Source organism: Malaya genurostris, chromosome 1 (assembly GCF_030247185.1).
Source record: "Malaya genurostris strain Urasoe2022 chromosome 1, Malgen_1.1, whole genome shotgun sequence".
Taxonomy (NCBI): domain Eukaryota; kingdom Metazoa; phylum Arthropoda; class Insecta; order Diptera; family Culicidae; genus Malaya; species Malaya genurostris.
In genome coordinates this window covers 83,889,237-83,913,889 of record NC_080570.1, presented here as the reverse complement: position 1 = coordinate 83,913,889, position 24,653 = coordinate 83,889,237, and the positions used below count along the sequence as shown (strand labels likewise).

Sequence of the window (24,653 nt, the reverse complement as noted above, 5' to 3'; positions counted from 1 at the left end):
AGTTAAAAAGATAGATCATCCCAACGTAACTATGAAAAAATTCAAACACGAACAAAGTATCAATCGTACACAAAAGCAAAATATACACAAATAACAACGTTTTCGTTTCACGTTTCTTCAAAACACACTACACGACAACGTTCTTCTTCGTTGCTACCCATCGCCACTGATCCGCATTCGTCTTTGAGAGAATCTCTCTTACCCGACAGGCTACGAATTGACGATATCGCCGATGGTCCGAGTGTATCCACTCCTGCACGATTCTAGGGTCGTTCCATGTTATGGTTTTCTCGATTACTAGTGAAGGACCCGCAAATATAGTTTTCATCAGACGTATTCCGATCACTGCAGCAAATACTCCAGCCTCGGAATAGAAGTTGCATTGAGTGGAACAACTTTCGATTTACCACCGACTAACGTTACACGAATTCCGTCCTGAAATGCAGCTCTATAGTATGCGACACATGCATATGCTTCTTCATTAGCGTCAACGTAGATATGCAACTGTAGTAACAGGATATCTTTTATCGAATGTTGAGAAAAGTAACATCGGGGAATGTTATCTGATTCAGATATTGAAACCAGAGTTGCCATTTTAAAATCTGTGTTACTAATCTAATCTAGATGAAACATTTGAAAATCTACCATTTTTATGAGATATTCATGAAAATCTGAAAATATTCAATGGACTTTGATAGAATCTGTGTTCTGTGACACAGTATCTGTGTGGCAAAATAGGCAAAAAGTTATCTGGTTTTACAGAAAACTCTGTGAATAAGGTAATATGGCCAATCGTGTCAAATTTGGGCGAAGTTTCTTCGGGTATCGGGTGATTCCATTCGGTTTTTGCTCTCCACAGATCTTGAATCAGCATCTTACCGTGTATACAAAAGATACATAGCCAATCGGCAGGGTCGTATGGGTTCATAACTATGCTTGAGAACATCCAGAGCTACTTTTACCACCTCTTCCACGAAATGCTTTCGTTTTATAGCATCGGCTGCAGCCGAATATTCTAGCGCATGTTCGTCGGTGTTTCTGTTTTTTACAAACTGTGCTACAGACTTGGAGCAGTAAGTAGTAGTAACCACATCCATCTTATACGCTTTAGGTGCATGGGTTGCGTTTTCGCGCCACAGCAGTCACTGTGCGTGTCTATCCTCACGTCGAATCTAGATTTGATGGAACATCTCTTTCAGGTCAACACCGACTTGAATTCGCTTCTCTCGAAAAATAGAACTCACTTCAATTTCTCTGCGATGCTTGAACCGATTTTCACAAATCTTGATTTAAATTAAAGCTCATATTATCTGTAAAGCTACTGAGAAATTTCATCCGGATCCGGCTTCCGGTTCCGCAGTTACAGGGCGATGAGTGCCAACGTTTTCAAATCGCCATGTAGATTGACAATATGTACAACACCGAAAGAAGAAGAAAACACAAAACGAACGATGCGTGCTTTGTTCTATTTCGTACACTCTATAAAGAAATTGAAACAGTTACGGATGTCCGCTACTGGTGTGTGATATTGGTAAAAGATGGTGCTGCGGTTGATAAATGTTTTAGTTTTTCTATGATAAGAGCGATCGAAAGAATAAACGAAAGTGATTGAATTAAAATTTATTTGAAAAAATATGCAATTTTCACAGCCGGTAGTCCAGTAATACCGTTCCAGTTGTGTAGTGATATCAATAATAATAACAATAAAAGTAATATTAATAATAATAAAAATAATTATAATAATGATAATAATAATAATAATAATAATAATAATAATAATAATAATAATAATAATAATAATAATAATAATAATAATAATAATAATAATAATAATAATAATAATAATAATAATAATAATAATAATAATAATAATAATAATAATAATAATAATAATAATAATAATAATAATAATAATAATAATAATAATAATAATAATAATTATAATAATAATAATAGTAATAATAATAATAATAATAATAATAATAATAATAATAATAATAATAAGAATCCTGATTATGCTGTTAATTCATGCTGTTTAGCTTGACCTACATATGCAGAAGTAACAGAAACGCAGGTTCGCTTTGTTTGTTAGATTTAGTTTAATCGTACTATGAGAAAGGCATCATTACACTACTAGGTGGATTAAAACAGGTTTTTGTCATGATTACGACTTACTTTACTATGGGGCGCCTTTTCAAAATTTACCTTGTACAATGGGCAGAACTTAATCGCGAATATCTCTTGATGCATTTAAGGCAGGCATGTCCAAACACTGCACTGCGTGCTTCATAAAACTACAGCCACCGCGTGTATTGAGAATGCCATTGCGTGCCAGTGCACAAAGAGAAACACGAAACGCAATATCCGAAGCCACGGTGCTCGTGGCGCTGTTTTATTTTCGGCACTAGTGTTTCAAGTTTCGGCATACACCGAAACCGCGTGTTTTCAGTTTCGTTAAACACCGGAGCTGAATGTTTTCAATTTCGCAAAGGCACCGAAGAGCACCCATGCGTTGGTTATATTGTCAATCAATTGAATTCAATCAAACGTGTATTGATGAAAAAAGAATTAATCATTCAAACTCATTTTTCGTCATACCGTTGCGCTATAGACGCTTATAGCAACGTATGAGGCAAAATCGGAAACACTCGGCTTCGGTGTTTGCTGAAGTCAGGAATACTCGACTTCAGTGCTGCCCGAAAATACAACACCGTTGTTTAGCAATTACACGATCACCGCTACGGGTGCTTTTTCTACGGTGTTCGGTGTTTGTTTTTCAACACGGGCACGAAGCGTAGCATTTAATACTCCTGGTGGTGTGCTCACGAGTGAAGGTCCTGCCTGCATGTATATTATTCCATTTTTGTTATCTAAACTTGTGACGTATCTATTTATGAATTCCATCCCGAGAATTCCATCGAACCCCAGTTCTTCGACTACGTCAAATGTTACTTTTAGATTTACGTCTTGGATTATAAATTCTGCTTCGGTTGTACCTAGGCTTATCCGCGGGATGTTTACCACCCCCGTATACCGTATTCGCTCTTGTCCGTTTAACTAGCCCCCGTAGCGATTAAAAATTTCTTTCTTGTATATGGGTTAGCTGTAGACCTCAATTCTATCTCATATACATTGAACCAACTTCTAGTCATTACATGACTTGTGGTTCCTGGCTTCCATTCTTCTCAAATGCGTTTTTGATTCACTGACCCAAGATTCATCTTCGCCGCCTCTTGCTGTCTCATTTCTTGTATCATATCTGTGATTTGCCCGACTTGATTTCTCAACTGTGAAATATATCTTTGAATTACACATATATTCTTTTTTAAGTCTTGCTTTTGAATAATGTCATGGGGTGTTCGGTCCTCTATCCACTCGAACGGCCCCTAGTTTAGTTTTTTCTATAGTTGTTTCAGTTGTTATAGTTACTATCTCGATTGTTTTGGCGTTCCTGCCGGTACGAGCGCTCCGCTGTTTCATAATTGTTCCAATTGTTCCAGCTTCTGTTTTGTGTATGGGTATTTTGTGGTTGGTGCCCATACGTTCGAGCACTTGGTCGTTGTTGATCTTCTCTTTCATAATCTCTTCTTGTTAGTTGGTTACACGGTTCTTGCCATAATGTCTCTGGTTGGACCCACCGCTTACCGCATTATATCGCCGCTGTGTTACTATTTTGATTATAGTTCCGCGCCCGCCTATTGCCATTCCCGTGGCCGACATACACCTATTGGTTCCTTGGGACACTCATATTTTCCTGTTGGTATGTTCGGTTACTGTTTCCTTTCAGTGAGATTCGACAGGCTTAAAGTCTCTGCTCTATCTCTTCCAGGTGATCGCAGTCTGCATGTTCCTCTTGAAGAAACTGAACAAGATCCCTGAACGTGGTGTTTCTTTGGCTTCTTGCCACTTACTTCAAAATCTTGTTTTTCGATCATTCAATGAAATGGCTTCTCGAACATTTTTCTACATACGAGATCTCAGTTTGATTATCTCCCTGTATCTCCTCGATACACTCATAAATGTGTAATGCTCTGTTGGCGTATGCTGTAAACGACTCTGTCTGCCGCTGCTCAAGTGTTCCCACTTTCTGTTGGATATCCCCACTCGAATTTTTTCTGCTGAATTCACGTTTCAGTTTGTGAAACATAGCCTCCCATGTATTTGCTCGTATTTTATTGATGGATCCGGACGCTTTTCCCTTCAACTTCATTAATACGATATTAAGTAGTGGTCTTCCGCTTTCTCCTTCCGGTATATCATCTGCAAAATATTGTATCTGGACCAAAACCGGATCTAGTTCGTCAGCATTACCCTGATACTCAGGGATATACTGTATCGCCTCCTGCATAGTGTAACATAGTTCGTCAGCATTACCCTGATACTCAGGGATATACTGTATCGCCTCCTGCATAGTGTAACATATTTTACAATTTTGCGGTAAAAATGGAATTTAGCAAAATTCAGTAATCGAAAATTGATTAGATTTACTCATTCGTATTAGGAAATGTTTCACAACAAATGTGTCATAGCTACAGCAGCTATAAATTATCATATTGCTATAAAAATGGAATTTAGAAAAATTTAGTAATCGAAAATAGATTAGTTTAACTCATTCGTATTATAAAATGTTTCACAACGAATGTGTCCTAGCTACAGCAGCTATAAATTACCATGTTGCTATAAAAATGGAATATCTACATGAAAAAAGTTTATGTAATTATGTTGGTAGTGAGTCTAATCGCTTCCAGATGTCGGTAGTATGAAATTCGAGAGGTTGACTAAAGTAGGGCAAATATTTTCGCCATACCAAATAAATTTGCCGCCTTAGCATGGGCGCTGCCATGTTACAAATAACCCGCTAAATCGTCACAAAAGATCCGAGGTTTCTTGGATGAAAAGAAATTTTTATTTAAATGATATTGTATTCAGGCCTATTTGCGTACAAGCTTTACGTGACCGATTTAGCTGAGTTTTTAAATAAAAGATTTTTTTGTATTGGATCTCGTTGTAACCCTTTTTCTAGGGGGAGAGGAGCTTCCATTTTCCTCCTGCGAGGATTGAGGGGCACTTCGTTCGTGGTTCGTCTCGTCATCCTTTGCCGCATCGGTGGTATTGTTGTTGATTTCGTTGCTAGTTGCTGTAGATGCGCTTTGTTGTACATTGTTTGCAGTTGCTGGTTGGTTGGATGGTAAACTGTTAACTGCAGCTGGTGTACTTTGTTCTATAGGGGATACGTTGGATGGTTTCGTTGAAGAGGATGCTTCACTGTTGTTGGTGACTGTCACAGGTGTACTGGGGTTGCTTGGGGTTGATGTGAAGGAAGCACCGTTGTCCTTTGGTATAGTTGTCTCCTTGTCCGGTTTATCACATGGCCTACCGTAGTGAACAGCTTTTTGGCAATATTGACATGTGGCCATCTGATTGTCATAGACATATTTTTTACAAGCTATCGAAAATACGATCAGGAATTTGTGAATAAATTTTCAACAGTGTGATATAACCACGAATAATTGAAAAACAACGTTTTCTAAAAGTTTTAGAAATAATGAGGAAAATTCATCACGCTTGCTTGTTTAGAGGTAGTGAAGCACATATCAGTTCCGATTATCAAAGTATAGAAGTAGTATAAAAGGTGTTTAGTATAAAAGTAGTATAAAAGGTGTTTGATTGAAAATTGTTCATTTCTTCTAGTGAAGTTCTCCCACCAACATCAGTAAAAACAGACCAAGTATAAAGAGTGATACGCTCAGGTCGTGCTTTCATTTGGACTTCGATCGTCGGGAGCCGCAGTCGCCAGTAATGAGAACAGACCTTTTACGTGGTACAAAACCTCAAACGCACAGTTCGCAGCGCCAGTTTCCCTTCAAAGAGGATCGATTGCATCATCCTGCTGCTGGTTGTTTGCGTTGGAGCAAAATGCAACGAAAAATGGACAACAATGGTCAACATTATGCAAAATCAACCCTTCTAATGGCTCCAAATTTTATCTAAAGAGCTAAAAAGATTGGAATAGATGTTGGTGGAACTGACAAGATTGAACCGATATTATCAGCAGCAGGATGGCAAGGTGGTGGCAGGATGGTAGAGGTATGAGTCATCACTGTAGAACTGGTGTTGTTGGCGATAGTGAAGGTAGTAGGAGACAGAATGCTAGTATTAAGTGTATGTGTAGAAGTAGGGTTGGAGGTGGGAGAAATCAGCTTAGATTCACTTGTTGCGGATGTTGGGCAGGATATAAGCAATCTGGTGTTATTTTGTGGTGCTGATGCATTGGCAATCGCATTAGAGATGACTGGAAATGGCAAAAAATTAGTGCTGGTGGTGCAGGAGGAAGATGGTGCTGGTAACAGTTCTACGCAAGCGGTGTAGGAGGTTGGGCGATATCAATGGTGGCATAGGGTGTTAGTGATAACGTTGTGATGATGTTAGCTGCACATCCAGCAGCATTAGAATTCAGATTTGTCGGATTGTTGATATCATTCGTATCTGAAACAATCGCAGCTTTAGAAGTTTAAAGACTAGGGTTATGTATCGAAACATAAACCTGCAGAATTTTATCTGGTTGAGAAATAGATACTGCTGGTACGAAGCCGTTTATTGCTGTCCTCGAGAAATAAATTATTTATGTATTCATTATTGTGATATCCATCGGATACGAAATCTACATGGATATGGGTGGAGAAAAACCCTTTTGAGTTGAGCATAATATAACTAACTAGTTCTAAGAAATCTTTGCTGAAGTAGAGTGCCATTCCGCAGGGTTCTATTCGGTGCTCGAAAATTAATTTCGGATCGCAATTCCTGTGCATCAATTTCTCCGTTGATCAATTCTTCAATAACTACTGTCTGTTGTATTCTACGGCGACATAACAGCGATTCGATTCCGATCAGTTGACATTTATCCGGATATGGTGGCAGATTCAAGGGATCTCACCACGGTTAGTTCCGTAATGCCAAACGAACAAACCGCGTTTGAACTCGTTCAATTCGCATGCACCACGAGAGCTGATACGGTAACCAAACTGATGAAGCGCTCTCAAGAATAGGTCTAACGAGTGAGCAATACAATGCCTTCAAGCAATGAGGATCTTTAAAATCCAAAGGTAAGTTTTTCATCCAAAAATACTCCTAAATCGCTCACCTGATTAACTCTAGTCAGAACAAAGCCACCAATACTGTAATTAAATTTCACAGAATTCAAAGTATGGTGGGACGTAATCACCTGACATATTGCCACGTTAATGATCAGTTTGTTTTTGTGACACCAGTCAACGAACAATTCTAGTAAATAGTGTAACCGCTGGCAATCCTCTATGGTACGAACTACGAGGTACAATTTTTAATCGTCTGCATAGATCAATTTGCAGCCATTTTGCAAAGTAAATGAGATATCGTTGAAAAACAGCGATACACTTAGACGTGAATGTTAACAGATTCGTTGAAACTGATCCTCCTGATATAAATCCATGTTGATCAAATGAAACGTAATTCCTCACTCGATCTAATATGGCACCACTTACAATCATTTCGAAAAGTTTAGATGAAGTAAAGAGAATGGTAATCCCACGGTAATTAGTAACATTTCGCCGATCGCCGTCTTTAAATATGGGACAAATGTATGATTGCTCCTATATGCACGGGAATATAGCCTGCTCAAAAGATTGACTGAAAATTGTACTCAATGGTACAGCCAATGCACCAATACATCGATTTAAAACAACAACGGGTAAACCGCCTGGCTCAGGAAAATATGAGCATTTCAACTTTTTGCAGCGCGTGAAACCATCTCAGAGGTAACGATGAAAGTATTCAGACTAATTAGGTCAGCAGGAACATCAGTAACAGCAATTTCCGTCTCTTCTTTTGAAATCATCTTACTAGAAAACACACCAGCGAAATGTCTGGCAAACAATTCACAAGATTCAGAAACTGATTGGGCAGCCTCATCCTCGAGGAAAACATTCGTAGGTACAGATGAGTTTTTTTCGAATTAACGAATCGCCAAAAACTTCGAGGGATACGTCTTAGATTAGTCTACATGCGAATTACTTATGATTTGTATAAACTAACAGTAAGAGCACGATAAGCATTGGCAGATCGAAGAAATTTAGCAGCGTTGGAAGCATTACGTCGTCGAAGCAATTTGCTCTGATTTGCATTACGCTCGCATATTAATTTTCGTAATTCTAATGTGCTCCAAGCAGGAGAAACGGGTTGCCTAACACGAGGTACATTTGACTCCAGCCAACAATTGATTTCGTCGCAGAAGATCTCTGACTTATTATAGTCCCAATCGATATTGGTAAGATGATCGGACAAAGCAGAGAAGTCCACCACTCGATAATTCAATGGACGTGAAGCACTTCGATAACGATAGCTAATCATCGGCAATTGGGTACCTTCCGCAATCGTGAACAGATGAATGGTTAGCGGCGGATATTGAGCAATGGGTTAGGACAACGATCAACTACACAATCGTTAGAGCAAAACAAAAGATCGAGTGTTCGGCCAAGCGAATTATACACCAGATTCCTCTGTGACTATCAGGTGGCAGTTGTGAGGTACAGCAAACAATGTTATTGTTGCTCTTACTACACTGAATACGAGGCTGGTTATAATCACCACACACATGAACTGTATCGCCGTCCGAAGTTCTATCACAGAATTCGTTTAAAGAAGTAATATGCTCATTGGTCGAGTTCAGATCCTGGCTTCGATCCGGGGAAATGTAAATAGCACATATGACTAGATTTTTACCTTTGTTTTTCGTGGCGATAGATATTTGTTCCCAATTCTGTCTACCCATCGTGTTTATCGCTTTACTAGTGTATCGCTGTGCCACAGCTATTAGCACGCCACCGAAACGCGATTTAATTATTTAGTTGCGTTGACAAAGGTCGCATCGAAAAACGTTGTAGGCCGTTCCAAATAAATGAAGAGAAGTTATGCAATCTTCAAGACCAGTTTCAGTCATAATCACCACGTCAAAGTCACATTCTGCAGAATTCAGGAACAAGTCATCTATTTTCGTCCTCAATACTCTAACGTTTTGATAGTAGATCATGATATCATTGGAAGATAGTGGCTGCAAAGGACAATCATTGAATGCATATAAACCAAACGATGCGTTCAAATACTCGCCTCTGGTGGGCACCCACCGTCCACTGAAAATCGCGTTGCATTTAAATCATTTCCGCTACTAAAATTGATTCGAAAAGATTGGTTGATACTGATATAGGGTCAGCATTCGTAAAATAACCCGGAAAAAAATTATTATTTTTATTTCTTGTTCTAATACTGATAATTTAGAACTATTTGATCATTAAAATGACTTGCCAAAAGAAACACTCAAAAAAGTTTTGTTTGTCGAGTTATTGCAAACTGAAATTTTTGGTCTCTTTTCCAACAAAACCGTGCCACTATTCAACGAATAAAAATATTTGAATGAAACTTTGACATATCACAGATAATACAATAAACTCAAACCTATTGTATAAAAATTATGAAAAATATTTTTTTTCATAATGTTTTTGTGCAATTTCTATAAAAAAGATGATTTTTTCTCATGTTATGCGCCTTTGAAAAATCGAGAAAAAGTATCATAATATGTAATAATCTCCAAGGAATCAAAATCCGTTGAAAAATTTGTGGAGCGGCGATTATTTTAAAAACTATGACGAAAAGAATATCTCGCGGCATGATACTTTCGCAGTGCGCGTTTCCCATGAGAGTTGATATGGGAATCTTTTTTCTATTCACATATGATGAAATAATGGAATCGAAAATTGTATACATACAGTGAACGATCGTTCATCTTTATTGTCAAATGTTAAAATTTATATTATCTACAGTAGTTCATGAACGAAAACGTTGTCCGAGTACGATATTTCTTTACATGCGATTTTCGTAGAGTCTACTGGTTGAAATGAATGATACATTCGTGTACCTTTAATAGTTTTAGCTTTCGTAAACCGAGTTTTTAATGGTGCTTGTTCATTTTTGTGATCGTCTTTAGAACAAAACTCAAAAATAATATTCTCAAAAGCATTTTGTGCCCACTGAAATAACTGGTAAGGTGTTGATATTTGATTCTAGATAGGACGTTGCAAACTTGCGCGAGAGGCTTATATTTTCACGGTTCCCCCTACTCCGTCACCTGCACCCTTTCCGTGTGATGTCGCAAAATAATGCCACTCGGCTTCAATATCGAAATCTGTTTTATAATGCAGAAGATTTGTAAAATTGTACTTGTTTTTGTATTGACCTGCACAGCCGTCGGAAAAGAAGAATATCTTTTTGACATTCTCGCTTCCCAAAAATGAGTTTCAAGTTAAACAAATGCACTGCGACTTTCTGTTAAACAAATGCACTGCGACTGTATTATGCTCATTTTCTTCTGAGATAATTACGAAACATTCGTGAACAACTTTGTGATAAATAATGTACGGATGTAATGTTGCATGATCGTTCGACCAATGGTAAGATTGAACTGCGTCTAGAATCTTAAAACTATAGTTTTTTGCGAAATCTAGTGTTACCAAAAATTCTCCTTCCTCCAATATGTTCTTAAAAGTAGCCAATTGTTTCGTCTGGGTTTTGGAAACATAAACATGTTTCAGATACGTCTTTAAGTTCTGTTGTAAATTCTCAAGAAACTCGTCACATTTTTCAACTAACTCGCACCTTCAAAGAAAAATTAAATTCCGATGTTATGATTATAATTAATATGATATTCGGCATTCAAAATACTACATCAAAATAATTAAAAAATCCACCTATCAGTAGAAGTCCATTCTTCGAAACGAATTTCAATAACACCTTGGGTTCTGAAGCGATCAGCAATATTTTTCGATAGCTATGTGAAATCTGGACATTCATCACATTTTAATAAGCAACACTCTTTTGGATCGGGACACATAATATTACTTGTCAAGTTTTCGATAGTGTACGTTTGGCCAGTTGATTGAAACAAGAAATTTAACCCATGAATTTTGAGTTTCATGTTTTGGTGAACTTTGCAGACGCAAACATTGTGGCATCCACTGCAACCAACAGGTACACATTTGGCTGGCCTCAACTTTGTGAATTTTGGAACACTAATTTTTATGTCCCGATATCTCTCTAAAAATTTAACGTGCAGATCTTTGATGTCGGATAGAAGCAATCTTTTTTAAACACTTTCCTTCTTCCCATTCATCACTATGGAAATACAATCCTTTTTCCGGACGTAACACGACTGCATTCATCAGACTGATAGGAACTTATTATTTTTTCGTCGGTAGTACTCGGTAATAAAGAGCGACGAATCTTTCGACTAGGCATTGCACCATACCCTGACTATTTGCGGATTTTCAGAGCAGTTTTAGTCATGTAATTCGTTACACCTAACATTCTTTGATATTTTTTATTCCAATCGATTGGCACGGTGGTTATTAATGGCAGTTTTTGTGAGCACGTTTCCTTAGATAATGCAGTTTTTATCTGTTTTGCCGTTGCAAGATCTCTTTCAAGGTCGGATGATTTTTTTGGCTGCGCTGTTTTACTTTCACTCAAAATATTTCTAAAAATGATATTTAACTGCATGATTACATATACGGAAAGAGAGTAAAATTAAATCAAGTTCATTACCGTCAAAATCAGAGTCATCTTTTTAATGTCTCCACTGCAGGAGTTATCCGCATGACTCCCTCCAAACTTAATACACCGGGATTTATTCCAATAATGGAATACTGTATGTCCCAATTGTTTGCAATTGGCGCAGTTCATAACCCGCGGCACAAAAAGGCGAACAGGTAAACGAACTCGGTCCAGGAGGACGTAATTAGGTAAAGCCCAGCCAGCGAAAGTCACCCGATACGAGTCTAATGGGGTATAGGTCTTTGTTCCATCCTCAGCGATTGATACTGAACGCAATTGATTGCAATCCAGTGTCTTGAGTAGGGGTTTTTTAAAACCGCCTGCCCCATGCTCTAGAACGTCCTTGCAAGTCAGACTCGGATCGGTGATCACGCCGTCTATCTCGACTGGTACGTATACGCGATACTCCCGCGTGAAAAGCTCACATTGAACGATCTGAGCTTGTCCGTTCGTACTTTTTCAATTTTTTGTACTGTTTTATATTGCGAGGTCAGGTCATTTGATAGTCTTAGGAGGATTATTTTTTTCCATTGGCTTTGGTCCGGATGAAACTGCATACGGTCCGGCCGGGAGTGCAAGTCCATCGGGATAGCTTTTAATGCGAGATTTCTTGCAATCAGAAGCATCCATTTGATCATCTGAGGGAAGGTCAGGAAATTTTATACCACTTGTCATGTCACGGACTTGTGTCCTTGCGGTCAAAATCTGGGTGCAAATAAAGAGGTATTAAGCAACAGGGAAAAGAAAGTTTTACTTAGCTCATAGTTCCAAAATGGTAAGCGGCTGCCAAGACCCGGTCCGAGGCAATCGGTAAATATTTCTTCCAGTAAAGTGCAAAAAACCTCCTTGAGTAAAACGCACTTTTTTCAGTCTCTCACTGCCCTGTCCAATACAACGTTTCTCTTTTTATCACTATATGTATTTATCTCTGTTTATGATGTATATGTAAACGATATATCAGCAGCGTCCAGCGCTGGTGCTGGCTGACGGTGCCACACTCAGTGCTGCTTTACACAAGCTCACAGTCGGCCTTGAGAACGGATTCATTCTAATTATCACTCGACCGCATTAATGCAGACACAGTTGAATATGGAATGACATTGATAATGGAATAAATCAACTCAATACACGATTGGAGAAACGCGAATTTACGTCCGATCGGTCCGATGGTTACGGTACGAATGTGATCTAATAATGATTATTTTATAACGAAAGGCTGTTTATTACCCTAACTACATTCGTACTATAGAATAACGTTTTTATACTATTTATTTTACCCCGGCTTTAATCATTTTGGTCGTTAACCGAGGAGAAGATCGTATAGAATAACGATACAGTTAATACAAATGTTGTTGTAAACTTATTTCCATAACCTTGGGTCGACAGTTTTCTCAATTTTCATAAATAGCTTGGTTTATAATAACGATTTTTATTATTTTTTTATGGTAAACATGTTACGACTCACCCTATTGTTAATAATACGTTGATCATCATTCTTGCCTCCAAGTCTTTTCCTCTCGCACTATTAGCGTTTCCTTACTCGCGGTCAGTGCCGCTGTCACCAGTTGCATAGCCTATTTATCCGAATAGCCTATATTGCCGCGCAGTCCGAGCGGCGTACGTCGAGGATTCGAGGGATGTTTTCTTTTTCAGAGTCAGAAAATAATAGATTTTTACTTCTGTTCTTCTTTAAACTTTTATTTACTCCTGTTTCTTCACAATTAACAACACGGTTCTATTTTCATGCACATGGGCAGCAAACTCTTAAAAAAAAACCCGTTATTATTTGTTATCTTTTTTCAGTAACACTAAAGGGGATCTACTCTTCTAGGGCTGTATGTTTTGTTCCCTTAAAATATCTAATATCCCTTAGAGAATGTTTCTTCTTCCACTTGCAACCATCAGGTTATGTGCTGACAAATCTGTTTTTTCCGTGCCTTTCTATCGGCCACACTTAGCGGATATTTTTCTTATCACTATTCAACACAGTTTCAGGCTTCTCTGTCAGCCACATTTAGCGAATTCTCTTCTTTCTACCACGATATCGTACGCGGAATAGTACTACTTGAAAAATTACCTATTAATAATACTACTTGAAAAATTAACTATCCTTTTCTTTTTAGTGTTCACCGCACAATGACTAAGATTTTCCTCCCGCTTTCAAAAATTTCACTGACTACGCTCTAAACTACGGAAACCGCTACTTGCGACTTTTCTGAAAAACTGATTTCACTTTAACTCACGTGAACTGACTGTCCGACTAACTGACTAACTTGTCTACGGGTCGACGCCCGAGACTAACGGATATTTTCCGCGCACACTCTGAGACTGACTGACCCTGACTCTTCCCAACTATGGGTTTTTAAGCTCCTAACATTTTCTTTCGGGTGAAGCCCGAAGATTTTAGTACAAGCCGAGCTTGTGAAAGTAGAAAGTTCATGCGATTTTCTCCCGAAGTTCTACCGAAAGCCGAGACCACTGTCACTATGCCAGTGGCGGTGGCCAGTACCCGTGAAAAGATATTTTTGTTGTTACTCGTCGCGTTTACGCTGACGTTAATGCTTGCCTGAAAGGTGACGAGTTTTTCCTTCACGACTGGGTTGCAATGCTGCTCGTCGCGTTTACGCTGACGTAAAGGCTTGCCTGAAAGGTGACGCGTTCACGGCTTCCTACTTTTTCTACAATACTAGCAAGTAGTTCTAGAAATAAGGAAAGATTCGGTGAAAACAAGTGTTGGAAAAACTATTCAAAGCAAACCCTATCTTGACTTGTATCAAGAAGCTTGGGTTGTACATAGTTGACTGGAAATTTGGATCACAGGGCATCTATTCTTACTGACATATTGAAAAAGTGTACTAATGAATTAGTAACTGAAAAGTATGTTAGTTTGAACAACTCGAGTAGTTGGTACTCAATAGACCTCTTACAGTTAAAACGGGAGAGGGATAAACAGTACAAGGTATTCTGTAGAACTAACAATGATAGTCACTGGAGTAGATATACACAAGCACGAAATATTTATTCACGGGCCCTGAAGAAGACTAGATATGAACACATGCAGAGGAGAATCGATTAAAATCAACAAAACAGTAGAGACTTATGGAAAATTTTCAAACAGCTTATCAAGCCTACACATAATGCATCGAAAAGCATAACTTTTGACGGTATAGAAGAACACACAGAACAAATTATATCAGAAAGTTCAACAGTTATTTCATAAATAGTATTCAGCAGATCAATCAAAGTATTGAATTGGTAGGTGAACCTGTTGAAATAACACAGCCGATGAATAACTATTGAAGACTTGATGAATTTCAACCAATCACTTTTGAACAATTAAAAAAATATTTGTTTGATTTTAAGGTGATACAGGATTGCTTTCATGTTATCGGACACGATCTACTGGATTTGGTAAATGAATCGTTGTACACGGGGCACGTGCCAAAAGTGTGGAAAGAATCTCTGGTGGTTCCTATCCCCAAGGTTACTGGAACGGATAAAGCCGAGGAGTACAGTCCCATTACCATGCTGCACACGCTGAAAAAAAATCTGGAGCTTGTTGTTAAAGATCAGCTGATTAACTATTTGAACTCTAACAGTTTGCTAATGCCGGAACAATCGGGATATCGTAAGGGTCACTCTTGTGAAACCGCTTTGAACCTAGTATTGGCAAAATGGAAGAAGAAAATCGAAGCCAAAGAGATTATTTTTGCTGTGTTCTTGGATCTAAAGAGAGCCTTTGAAACAGTTTCAAGACCTTCATTGTTGTAGGCATTACGGCGTTTTGGAATCGGGGGAATGGAACATGAATGGTTTGAAAACTATTTATGTGGTTTATCTCAAAAGACTGTTTCTAACGATGTAGTGTCTAGTTCCCTTGGTGTGCCTCAGGGAAGTGTGTTAGGTCCTATTCTATTTATTATGTATATTAATGATATGAAGCGAGTCTTACGTTTCAGTGATATAAATTTGTTTGCAGACGATACTGTTCTGTTCAATACGGCTAAAGATCTCAATGAAGCTGTTGCACATTTAAACGAGAATCTAAGTTCGCTGGTTCGATGGTTAAAGTTAAGCAACTGAAACTAAACGTCGCGAAAACTAAATATATGGTTATTTCTTCTATTAGCACCGGTCATGACGCCAATGTGGAAATTGATGGTGAAACTATTGATCGCGTTAGAGAAATGAAGTATCTTGGAGTCATAATTGATGAAAAGTTAACATTCAAATCTCATATTAATAACGTCACCAAGAAGATTGCCAAAAAGTACGGTATATTGTGTCATTTGAGAAATGACCTAACGATCCGTAGTAAGATTCTACTGTATAAAACAGTCATTTCGCCACACATTGACTTTTGTCTATCCATTCTGTTTCTTGCTAATAACACACAAATTTTGAGATTACAGCGTTTGCAAAATAAGATCATGCGATTAATTCTAAAATGTAGTAGATATACCTCCTCAGATTTTCTACTGAACGCATTACAATGGCTTTCAGTGAAACAGAAAATTTACTACTTAACCATGGTATTTATTTTCAAGATCTTAAATGGCATGCTGCCTCGATATTTGTGTGATCGAGTTGAAAGAGAAACTGATTTACATAGGTACAATACTAGAAACGCATCTGATGCTAGAACTCCAAGCTTTTTGTTAGCCAGATCGCAAAACTCATTATTGTACAAGGGAATACGTTTTTTCAATTCGATGCCAAGAGAAATCAAACGCGCGACGACTTTGGTGGAGTTCAAAAAGTTATGTATTTCACACATAAAGTCCGCTTTGTAAGCAAATATTTACAGTATCAGTACATCATTCACTATACACAGGGCCTTTTACGTTATCGATTTTTCATGTTCTAAATTAGTTTAGGTTGCACGATAAGCATGATCTAATATTTTCAAGTATCATGCATTTGGTGCAATGTGCAATTTCAACTGGTTTTTTTTTATGATTGACGGAAAACACGCGTTAAGCTACATTAAAATAACATGAATATCTCAAACGCACGGTGTGTGGCACACATGACACAAACTGAAACTGATCGTGACAGATACTTTTTCTCTTCTATATAGAAATCATCAATAGAAATGCGCAGCAAGATGTTTTCAATGTAACCAAAAGCCTGAGTATATAAAAAGACGAATTTACATCTTATCAGATGCACATAAATGGATCGTTATACACAGAAAAAATAATGAAATTTACCCGACATGTAAATCAATGATACTATGATAAAGACATCAGTTGAATAAAAAAATTAATTGAAAACCATTATCGATGTAAAAGCAAATTGGAATACCATGATTTTTCAAAGAATATCATAGCATAATTTAATTTACGTTTAGTTTTGCTTTTACAGTATATTGAAGAAAAAAAAAGACCAGAGAAGTAACTTTACATTTGAGTAGATTTAACTTTACATTCAATTCCCTGCTCCAAATATGTGCATGAAAATAGATGTAAATATTTTTATCTGTGTATTTTACGCAAATTTATATTCAAGAACATGAAAGATTGTGTGATTGGGAAATTACATGACTTTAAAACGAATGGAATAAAAATCAAAAGATCGCCAGCAACAACGCGACTTGAATCGAAAAACATTAGATCACAAAGCACACCAGATAGTCGACTGAGCCACAGAAGCACATATCGGCTTATCGGTTTATTTGTTTATTTGTATAAATAGTATCATCTGACATATTTTGTCTTAATGAAAGAGAAAAAAAATAATAACTAAAAACTTAAAGCTAATTATTCACAATGTGGAATTGGTTAAGCAATCGTTGACGAAACATAACAGGTGACACATTAAAATCATAAAGATGAAAAAACTCGTTGAACTGCATGCAGACTATTCGAAAAGGTTCGTGCTGTCCATACACTCTGTTCCTCAGATCTAGGAACAGAATGCTCCGCTGGCGAAGTGTTCTTTCAGGTACGTAGATATTGAGTCGCATAAGTAAAGTGGGGCTATCAATGTCCCCCAACAGTAGTTTAGCAGCGAAAGTTGCTTGAGCGGCTATACGTCGTAACTCCAATGGCTCGATATTCAAAAGGCGGCACCGATCTTCGTATGACGGTAAATTTTCTTTAGCAACCTTAATGATAAAACCAAGTTGACGGTTAGCTTTGGCTAAAATATTGTCATAGTGGAGTTTGAAGGTAATTTCACGATCCAATGTGACACCAAGGTCCTTAATGCTTTCTACTCGCGTCAGTGACCTTCCCGAAATTCCGTAATCATACAGGATAGGATCCGATTTCCGATGAAATGATATGACACAGCATTTCTCGATACTCAAGCATAAGAAATTTTTTGCGCACCAATTAGCGAATTTTTGTGTCATTTGTTGTAGTTCAAAACAGTTCTCGAGATTCTTGATGACTTTTAGAATTTTTGCATCATCTGCATAAAACAATCTGAATTCCGGTGGTAACCGAAAGGAAACATCGTTTATGAAGATCAAAAACAGTAATGGATCAAGATTGCTTCCTTGCGGAACTCCAGACTGATTTGAGAATATATCTGAAGTTGAAGATCCACTCGAACTGAACGGTTTGTCAAGTACGATTTGAACCAGTCTACGCTCGTCGGTGAGACGCCCAGTCGTTTTAGTTTAGACAGAAGTATTCCGTGATCCACTCGATCGAATGCAGCCTTAAGATCCATATACGCTACATCGATTTGCAATCCAGAGTCCATGTTATGAACACACTTTGAGGTGAATAACATAAGGTTCGATGATGGCTGGTAAATCGTGCATATAAGTTCATACAGTCTCACTTGCTAGGCGAGTGAAAATTACTCTCGGAACCAGTAAATTTCTGTACGAATGGAATATTGCGTCATTTGAGAAGTTAAGTACACAGAAAAAAATAATGAAATTTACACGACATGTAAATCAATGATACTATGAAAAAGACATCAGTTGAATAAAAAATTTGATTGAATACCATTATCGATGTAAAAGTAAATTGGAATGCCATGATTTTTCAATGAATATAATATAGCATAATTCAATTTACGTTTAGTTTTGCTTTTACAGTATATTGAAAAAAAAGACCAGAGAAGAAACTTTACATTTGAGTAGATTTTTAACTCTATCTCAAAATCACACATTCGGAACTATTATTTGAAAGAATAATAAATACAGAAAGTGGAAATATCAACACCTGGGTACTTAGAAACATTAATATTCCTTATGTCTGTTGCAAATGAGTCTTCATGGTTGATTTGTGTGCCAATTATAGAGCTTCAGGGGACTTACAAAAGAGTTAAAAATGAGTTGTTGAGGAAAATACGGCGCCCCGCTCGCAACAAATAAGTCTGATACTAGAGCTATATAACTGTACAAAAATACGAAGATGAAGAAACAACAAACTCCGTTAAAAAAAATCTAACTTCAGTCAGTTGCAATGCGCCCCTGTACCACGGAAATCAAGGCGCCCCATCAACAATGTCAGCGACTAACCAATGAAATTTGAACAACTACGGCACTGCAAGACAGTACCTACCTCAGTTCGTGCTCGCATCGCAAACGACACAGTCGAAAATTTCTTACGGTCGCGACGACAGAAACAAAGACAATACAGTGCAGTGAACAATAGAGTGTACGAAATGGGCAAATACGATTTAACAAAGCCTGAAACTTGGCCTACAAGGCCAAATTCAATTTGTATTGATTTCAAGCGCTGCAAAGTTAGACCTGCAGCAACCGAAATTGAAATCTTGCTTAAGGAACGAATGCATCTAAACGTTAATGATGTAAGTGAGATTCAATTCAACAAGGCGTCGAACTGTGTGTACATTATGTTTAAACGTGAAAAAGATGCAATTGCATTTGCTTCGGGTAATAACGGAGTGCACAGTATTGATCATGACAATGTTAAATATAAAATCCCTGTGTTCATGGTGGACAATGCCATAGAAGTACGCGTGCATGACCTTCCCCCGCAGACCAGCAAGGGGTATGTTCGGGAATGTATTTCGCAGTACGGTGAAGTTCTTTCCATCGAAAAGGAAGTATGGCGGAATTTTTTTCCGGGTATCCGGAATGAAAATCAATTGGTTACATGTCAGTTTTGTGAACAACCTGCACACTACGGCAAACCATGCACTGAAACTGCGAAAACAAACAAAACAAACAAAAACAAGGACAACCACCCGACAACGGAAACTAGTGAATGCAGTGCTCCTGTCTCAAAAGCACCTTCACCATCTAACCAACTATCAACGGCAATCAATGTACAAAGCGCATCTACAGCAACTGCAAATGAACCCAAGACTGCGATCAACAATGAAAACAAGGAAACGGAAACCACTCACAATTCCAACGATGTAGCAATGGATGATATGAGCAACGGACAAAATGACGAACAATCTTCGCTAGAAGATGAATAAAAAAAATTGTTATAAATAAAAAAAAGACAGTACCTGAACGACATATTGAATAATAACCATTATCGATAATGATCTAATCACTATAGTCTGGGTCCAGTCTCATCACGTCATTCCAGGCAATAAAAGTGCCGATATTTTAGCCAAAAATGGTGCTATTGAGGGTGAAATTTGTGAGAGACCGATTGCTTTCAACGAATTCTATAGCGCGTCTCGTCAAAGAACACTTCTTGGGATAGAGATGATCTGGGTCGGTGGATGCACTCAATTATTCCTACACGTTAGACGCACATCTCCTTCGAATTGGACTTTCCGAGACGAATCATTGTGCTTGTGACGAAGGTTATCGCGATATTAATCATGTAGTTTTAACATACGTGGAGTATTGTGATGTCAGATCTCAACTAATAAAATCCTTGCATACCAGTTTGCGACATTCTTCTTCTTGGACTTAACCTTAACTGCAACTTCTTCCATTTGCTCAAACAATAGTTTGATTTGAATTGAGATGATGTACTGATGTCAACAAAATGTATAAAAATAACAGATTTTTATAATTTACAACAGTTAAACGTTTGGTTCAAATAAAATTCTTGATTAGATTTATGATAAATGACAACATAGCTAATATGATATTTAAAATAATGTTCACCAGTTTTATTAAATTCCAATCTTTGTGACTATATTAGAATTATATTTAAATAAGAACTCTGTGTAAAAGTGATGCTACGGCAAAGAAAAACTTAAGTAAATTGCCATAAGAAATAAACGTATTTATGAAAAAAATTCAATTAATTCTTTATGATGATCTGGGGGACTGGAAAGTGTCTTGAATTTCCGTGACCTGTGGGATCTGCATTTAGGCAGAACTGAACAGAACACTCGATAAGCTCGCCCGAAACATTTTTTTGTAATTTTTCACGAAGAAATAGCTTAAGCAAATTTATTCAAACATATTTTACATCATGCAGCATCATTTGAAGAATAATTAGTTAAATTTCCGTATATTAGTATTAAAACGTGTTTAATCCACCTAGCAGTGAGATGAGTGATCAATCCGCATGTGTTTTTTCATGAATATTCATTGGTGTTTAAGTTTTCATGACATTATTTTAATGACCGTCGTTTTAAGCGACAATTTGAGATTTTAATCACTCATTACTCTGTAATGTCGAAACTGCAAATCGGATCGAATTTGAATTTAAAATTGTGATAATCGATTAAACATGCCATGATATGTAAGTTCCACTTTAGAGTTTAAGGTAATTTAAGGTGCGTCCAGAGCCGGTATTCAGGAACCAGCATAACCCAAACCGATTCGTATGGCCATATGACGAATAAATTACAACAGTTTTGAGTCCAACTTTGAAGCTTTTCGGGATTGTCATCTTCTATATCGGTTTGAATTTAAAAATTCATCATCATGTAATTCGAGAACCGGAAGTCATAATTGGATAAAGTTAATTAATTTTTGTGTGTATGTACAAAATTAATTATTTTGTATATAAGTTTATATGAAATTGAATTTTTGTTTCTGAAATTTGATTAGGCTTTTTTGAGAAAACGATTGAGCTTTGAAAAACGATTTTATACTGGAACCGGAATTCTAAAATCGGTATGGCCGAAGTCAGATAAATTCACCTGAGTAGCTTTATTGTTTACATTTGTTTCAAAATATTTGAAAATCAGTGAAGACATCTTTGAAAAATCATAGCACGAATTAAATTTTTAGGTTCCTTCTGAATCGAAAACTGAATACCACTAAAACTGAAAAAAGTTAATTTTTTATCGACTATCCAAATCTGCTAACCCGATAAACCTGATTAATTTATGTGGAATAGACATTTTTATACCAATCACAATGTATCCCCGAAGCCGGAAGTTGGATCTGACTGAAAAACAAGATGTTTTATAGAATCTTGAAACTTTTCATTTGAATCTTAGATGATTCTTAGATTTCATTTGAATCTTAGATCCGTTCAGCCATCTACGAGAAGAATGAGTTACACAATTTTGATTTCGTTTCACATATCATCCTGTAGTTCCAGAACCAGGTCGGAACCAAACATGATTCAGGAACTTTGTTTGGGAGCATACGACTTTTCGTATGAATCTGAATTTGTAGAAAAGAAATTTTCCGGGAAAATTGAGTGAAATTATTTGTCACACACGCTTTTGCTGATCTCGACGAACTGATTCGAATGGTATATGGATGTTATGTTCTTCCAGCATTTATTGCTGTAAGTAGTTTAAAACAATATAATAAAAAAAAATTCTGCCATCATCTGGTTTATATATGTCATATTCGAACGATTATGTTGCCAAAAACGAGCCGTGCTAAAATCGGTCCGAGGCTAAATGTCATGAAAAAGGATGCTGTACACAGTCTTTTTGGTACTTAGAAACAATTGTATGTAACAGTATAAAAATCGTGTTTTCCGTTGCTCCCAAGCATTTCTTTGTCATACAGCGCTCAAAAATCCTACTGCTGGAATGGGGCGAAAAGCCGTTTACACAAAAATTTCGATATCTCCGTTAAAAATGGACGGATTTTAACAATCTATGGCTTGTTGGATAGCTATTACCATGCGGAATCTAAGTCTGAAAACATATACTGTTTTCAAGGTCAATTGTGACAGATACTGTAAAAAAACAATATTGACATAAAACTTCGTATAACTCAAAAAGTTAACATCCGATCTCAAATCCATTCAATAGCGTTTTCGGTGACGGGGAGACCTTTCATTTGCGACTAGTTTGATCAAAATCGGTCCAGCCATCTCTGAGATCTCGACCTCTTAGTTGACAACACACATACAGACACACACACATACACACACACACGGACATTTGCTCAGTTCGTCGAGCTGAATCGATTGGTATATGTCATTCGGCCCTCCGGGCCTCGGAAAAATTTTCTAAAGTTTGAGCGAATTCTGTACCTATTTTTTATATATATAAAAAAAGGTAAAAGGTAAAAAATAAGGCGGTGACAGAGAATTTCGAAAAACCTCTTTTGAGAATAACGTTTGTGTTCACCGATAACTCGCCGTAGAATTATCTGAGATCAAAAATGTTCTTGAATTTACTTAAAGTACGAATTATTCCTCCTCCGTCGTTATCAAGTTATCATTTTGATTTTTCAATAGTTCGTGACATATGTAAGCAAAAAACGTGATCTTACCTAAATTTTCCGCCAATTTTGAGTAAAAAACTACTATAAAATGAAAATGGAAAAAATTCAAAAACATAGGGGGGTGGCATTTTATACCAAGAAAGTATGTTCCAAGTTTAAAAGAATCGGTTCAGTAGATTTGACAGGATCGTGTTCACCGATTTCGAAAAATTGGTTTTCAAAAACACGCGTTTAAATTGTGTCATTATATTTTTCTTTTTGCAAGCCTAGTTTTCAATGATCAAACATGTTTTTAATTATCAGATAGAACCAATTTATCAATATTTGAACAAAAAATTGAAATAATAATTTTTCTTCTGAGACATTTCACGAATTCAATTTAGCCTTTTTGACCAATTGACTCTTAAACAACTCCCCCTAAAAGTTTGTGTTGGATGATGACCAAACAAACGTTCTGGTACAAGATACAAGAGAAAAAAATTTTAAGAATCTCCCCGAAATATATAAACTTCTGAGAAAGGCTTAATTACACCACTAAGTGGGTTTTTGCAAAACATGTAAATGAAATTCTACAATTATTCACCAATTCATTTTATTGTACTTTCTGGAAAAAATTGCGAAGTAATTTTATGGCAAATTTTTTGTTACAATTATGTGAATAACAATATATGTACATTTACTAAACAGTTTTATCTCTAATATCAAAACAAATTAAATTGTTGGAACTCACATATTTTGGATTGAGCTAAGAACAAATCTCTTAATGCAGGAAAAGTGATTGAATGATCATATTTTTCCATAAAAATTTTTGAGAATGAAAGTACCCAATATTTGCTGAACAATTTTTTCTTAAAGTTGAACGAAGGAACAGCATTTATTTTGCCTTCTGTATTATTTAATATAAATTTTTCGTAAAGTTGTTAAACCATAACATAATTTCACTAGATTTCTATTTCAAAGTCTTTACACATGTTACCATTGACAATCAGAATTAAATTGAAGTTAACTTCAACGTGCCACACAATGATTCGTAAAATGACATGTGCGCATTTTGAATGCGCAATCGAAATAGTTACAGTGTCGTGTTTCTTTTTTTATCACATGGAAAGCTCGAATTGGAAGCTTTGTACACATTGCGAGTAGTTGACGTCTAAATGCTGTCTAGTGGTACTTCTACTCGTTTGAATTCCGCTATCCTCATTGTATTGAGGAACTGATAAAGTCTGTAGTGTATTACTTGTGGAATTACACGGTGTAGATAAACTTAATTTATGTTACAAAAATCTATATGCAGAAAGGTTACTTCTGTCATTTATCTGCTTTCGATTTAACTGGTGAAGTGTTGTTTCAAGTGCCTACATATTTTTCAATAGATACTTTTTTCAAAGAGAGTTTCTTTCGAAAAATCGCTAATGTTTATGAAAAGGTGTTGGACGTGTTAGGATTTGGAAAATGGAGACATTGCTTTGAT

General features: G+C 36.9%; 1 protein-coding gene across 6 annotated transcripts in view; it reads left to right on the top strand.

Annotated features, from left to right (window-relative positions):
• Window positions 1-24,653, top strand: part of LOC131440647 (neuroendocrine convertase 2) — a 457,599-nt gene that overhangs the window by 171,703 nt on the left and 261,243 nt on the right. The window contains exon 1 of one of the 6 annotated variants that reach the window (XM_058612115.1): window positions 24,317-24,403. The exons of 1 other annotated variant lie outside the window; for it this stretch is intronic. The gene's annotated coding sequence lies outside the window, so the exon portion shown is untranslated. Of the gene's footprint in view, window positions 1-24,316; window positions 24,517-24,653 lie in introns of those variants that run through there. 4 more of the 6 variants (XM_058612110.1, XM_058612114.1, XM_058612111.1 and 1 more) reach the window with 4 other exon arrangements.